Here is a 4946-nt window from a genome sequence, read left to right as displayed (position 1 = left end):
TGTTCTCGGGGAGATTTTGTTTAGTCCCATCCTTCAGTCCCTCTGTCAGAAAATGCCCTAACTAAAATCAGGCAGGCATTTTTCTAATCTGGTTGTGCTCTGAAATCCTGGGTTTCTCTCTGGTTTGTCTGGTTCATCTAATTTTTGTTTCTGTTTATTCTTTGTTTAAAGTTGTCTAAAATGTGTCTGTTTTTAAGGCTTGAATTAATTTTTTTTTGCATGCAAATATTGGAAATGCTGGCTCTAATATATAGAAAAAATAAAATGATTTTAGAACTTGTAAGGAGCTCTCATTTAAATTTAAAAAGAATAGGCCCTGGCCGGTTGGCTCAGCGGTAGAGCGTCGGCCTAGTGTGCGGAGGACCCGGGTTCGATTCCCGGCCAGGGCACACAGGAGAGGCGCCCATTTGCTTCTCCACCCCTCCGCTGCGCTTTCCTCTCTGTCTTTCTCTTCCCCTCCCGCAGCCGAGGCTCCATTGGAGCAAAGATGGCCCGGGCGCTGGGGATGGCTCTGTGGCCTCTGCCTCAGGTGCTAGAGTGGCTCTGGTCGCAACATGGCGACCCCCAGGATGGGCAGAGCGTCGCCCCCTGGTGGGCGGAGCGTTGCCCCATGGTGGGCGTGCCGGGTGGATCCTGGTCGGGCGCATGCGGGAGTCTGTCTGACTGTCTCTCCCTGTTTCCAGCTTCAGAAAAATGAAAAAAAATAAAAATAAAAAATAATAATAAATTTAAAAAGAATAAAATGTAGATCCTTAAGACTTACTAATTTGGTTAGTGCATTGTGAGGTGTGTTCAGAGTTAGGAGCCATATAGCAATTTAAGTATTAGGATTGATCAAAGTTATATGTTATACTTGTGTTTTTTGTGCATAAATTGTCTTCTTTATGTGTAAGGTTATACTCAGTTAGGCAAAACAAAGGAATTGAGCAAAATTAAGCAAGGCCCTAATAAGCCATTTCAAGAATTTGTCTCACGGCTAAATCAAGCAGTTGAAAGAATAGTAGAGGATAAAAATGTAAGAAAGATTTTAATAAAACAATTAGCCTATGAAAATGCTAATTCTGCTTGTCAGGCTGCACTTCGGCCTCACCACAAGAAGGGAGATATAGAGGACTATATCAGAATATACACCAATGTTGGGCCTTCATACATGTAAGGTCTTGCTTTTTTCACAGACATTAAGGCAGGATTTCCAGGACGATACTTTGATAAAGGGCAGAACAAGCAAAAGAAGGAGGTCAGGGAAGTACTTCTGCCCATGGAAATTGTTTTCAATACGAGGGTTCGGGGCATTTTGCTAGAAACTGCCCTGCTCCTCCTAGATATTGGTCTCAGCCTCTCCCTCAAGGACAGCCAGCCCTAGAGCCCAGACCTCTGCCCATTTTGTAGAAAAGGGAAACATTGGGCGAATAAGTGTAGGACTAAATATACTACCAGAGGGCAGGAAAATGGAAAATGGGGCCCTCCCCAGCCCCATTAAACAATAGGGGTGATGTCGGTGTTTCCTCAGCAAATTCTGATTCCAGCAGGCCAAACATTGCCCGTCTATCCCAGGCAACAACAGGCAGTACAGGACTGGACCTCAGTCCCACCTCCCAATTCATATTAACTCCAGAGATGGACCTCAAGCCATACTCACTGTAATTTTGGGGCCACTTCCCAGTAACACAGTAGGACTCTTGTTAGGCAGAAGTAGTTTAACTATGAGAGAATTTTTTGTTCTTCCTGGAGTAATAGACTTGGATTATACAGGGGAAATTAAAGTAATGGCTCACACTCTGAGGAATATAGTCACTATCTCCCCTGACATGAAAATTGCTCAGTTAATCCTTTTACCTCTTTTAAGACAAGGCCAAGCCCTGCAAAAGGGACCCTGAGAGAATCAAGGATTTGGCTCCACTGATTTTGTCAATTGGATTCAAAAAATAGGTCAGAAATGCCCTGAAATGGAACTAACAATACAAGGGCAAAAATTTAAAGGGCTTTTAGATACTAGAGCTGATGTATCTGTTATTGCTAAGCTACATTGGCCTCCTTCCTGGCCCACTCATGCAGCAGCCACAGAATTACAAGGTGTAGGGCAGAGAAAATCCCCTCAACAAAGTTCTAGTTTTCTACAATGGGAAGATAAAGAAGGTCATTATGGATTTTTTCAGCCTTATATGCTCCCTGGATTGCCAGTTAATTTGTTGGGTACAGATGTTTTGGAAAATATGGGAATGTTGCTTGTCAGTCCTAATAATTTAGTCAATACTCAATTGCTTAATCAGGAATTTTTGCCCACTAAGGGACTAGGGAAAGAACAGTGGAGAATTCTCACTCCCATAGAAGTGGAACCCAATACCAGAAGGTGTGGATTAGGATATCAAAATTTAGCATAAGGGCCTTGCTACCATTCTGCTACCCTAATAATGCATATGCAAACCCAATTACTTGGAAATCAGAAAATCCTGTATGGGTAGACCAATAGCCTCTTTCTCAGGAGAAACTTAAGGCAGCTGCTCAATTGGTACAAGAGCAGTTACAGCTTGGGCACACTGAACCATCTAATAGTCCATGGAATACGCCTATATTTGTCATTAAAAAGAAACCAGGAAACTGGAAACTATTACAAGATTTGAGAGCAGTAAATAAGACTATGGAAATTATAGGTACTCTCCAACTGGGACTCCGTTCCCCTACTGCCATTCCATGGAATTTTCACCTTATAATTATAGACTTGAAGGATTGCTTTTTTACTATTTCTTTAAGTCCACATGCTTGCAAGCATTTTGCATTCAGTGTTCCTTCACTTAATTTTCAGGCTCCAGTGGAGCAATACCAGTGGAGAGTTTTGCCTCAAGGTATGGCTAACAGTCCTACTTTGTGCCAAAAATATGTTGCTCAAGCTATTTCTCCAATACAAATGCAGATCCCTAAGGTGTACATAATTCATTATATGAATGATATTCTTATTGCTCATCCACATAAGGACATTGTGTTGACCACTTTGCAACAACTAGAATATTCTTTGAAAGAATCAGGACTTTATATAGCTCTTGAAAAGGTACAGCAATCTTTACTTTTTTCTTATTTATGACAAATTATTGAGGGAAAACAAATTTGGCCACAAAAATTAGAAATCAGGACAGATCATTTGCAAACTTTAAATGATTTTCAGAAATTATTAGGAGACATTAACTGGCTTAGACATTCCTTGAAATTAACTACCAGGGAACTGAAACCACTTTTTGATAGTCTTAAGAGGCTCGGCTGAACCAGCTTCTCCTCGGCTACTTACAGCTGCAGGACAACAAGCTTTAAAGCTTGTAGAAAAAGCCTTGCAACAAGCACAACTAAAATGCATAAATCCTGAAGAATCAATTGCCTTACTAATTTGTCCCTCGAGTTACACTCCAATGGGACTATTGTGGCAAGCTTCAGGTCCTTTTGAATGGATTCATTTAGCTGTTACTCCTAAGAAAGTTTTATCTCCATATTTTGATCTTATCGCCTCCTTGATTATCAAGGGACGTAGGTGACTCTTACAGTTTATAGGTTTTGAGCCTCAAATTATTGTTGTTTCTTTTTTCAAAGGATCAACAATGGCTCTGGGAAACTTCCACAAAATGGCAAATCACTTTTGCAGATTTTACAGGCCAAATTGATTCTCTCTACCCAGCTAATAAAATAGTTCAATTTTCATTAATTACTACATTTGTATTTCCTAAAACAATTGTTAATGAGCCCATTCCTGAAGCACCTATAGTCTTTACTGATAGGTCCAGCTCAGGAACAGCAGGCTTAATAATCAATGGACAAGTTTATACTGAAACAGTCTCTTTGAAATCAGCTCAAAGAGTAGAATTACATGCCTTTATCATGGATTTTCAGCATTTGCCATATTCCTCATTTAATCTATATACAGAGAGCAAATATTTACTTATGGTTGTTTCCACTATAGAGACTGCTGTCTTAGGGACAACTCCTGATGAGGAACTATTTCAGCAATTTCTCCTTCCTCAAAGACTTATATGTCAACATAGAGCTTCATGTTTTATAGGACATATTTGAGCTCACTCTGTGCTCCCTGGAGTTTTAGCACAAGGGAATGCCCTTGTTGATCAAATTAACCAGAAGAAAATTATTGGAGCAACCATGACAGATCAAGCAATCCAGTCTCATACTATTCATCACCAGAATGCTGCAGCCCTGTGTAAACAGTTTCAACTTTTTCGGGAAGCAGCATGGCAGATTGTTAAATCCTGTCCAAGGTGTCTTATACTAGAATCTGTCCCTTCATTTGGAGTCAACCCTCGAGGACTCCTACCGGGACAACTTTGGCAAATGAATGTTACTCATATACCTTGATTGGGCAAACAGTCCTTTGTCCACGTTACAGTGGATACTTATTCTGGATTTAAAGTAGCTTCTGCCAGAACAGGAGAGGCTGCTAAGCATGTTATAACTCATTGTTCATATGCATTTTCTATTATTGGACTTCCTGATGTGATTAAAACTGACAATGCTCCTGCGTATGTAGCAAAAGCATTTACTATATTTTGTCAAATCTTTCAAATTATGGGTATTTCTTACAATCTTTAAAGTCAAGGTATTATTAAAGTGTACCCAGCAAATATTTAAGGTCAATTTTAAAAAAATATAAAAGAGGGAGTCATATCCTGGAACTCCTGCAAATCTACCTTATCTTTTAAAAATTTCTTTTGAATGCTGATGAACAAGAGATGCCAAATCTTTTTCTCCTGCAAACTTCTACCCTCTTTCATTTGATCCAGCTAATAACATTGTTTTGTCTTTTTCCAAATAGCTCCAGATATATGGAAAAGGTTTATATAGGCGGATGGGGATCCTCAAATCCCTCAGCGAGATCTTCTGACCATGGCTTTTAAGGTCCATAATGACCAAGAAGCAGAAAAAGCCCAAAAGAGATCAGGTGAAATACCAGC

The 4946-nt window shown here is 40.0% G+C and overlaps 1 non-coding gene across 1 annotated transcript; it reads left to right on the top strand.

The window, feature by feature from the left end:
* The first annotated feature begins 313 nt into the window (after positions 1–313).
* Positions 314–389, top strand: TRNAT-AGU (transfer RNA threonine (anticodon AGU)). Its single transcript has one exon. It is a non-coding gene; the product is annotated as a tRNA-Thr (tRNA).
* The last annotated feature ends 4557 nt before the right edge of the window (positions 390–4946 follow it).

This window comes from Saccopteryx leptura, chromosome 4 (genome assembly GCF_036850995.1).
Source record: "Saccopteryx leptura isolate mSacLep1 chromosome 4, mSacLep1_pri_phased_curated, whole genome shotgun sequence".
Taxonomy (NCBI): domain Eukaryota; kingdom Metazoa; phylum Chordata; class Mammalia; order Chiroptera; family Emballonuridae; genus Saccopteryx; species Saccopteryx leptura.
Note: the sequence above shows the minus strand (reverse complement) of the source record. Positions and strands in the feature narration are given on the sequence as shown.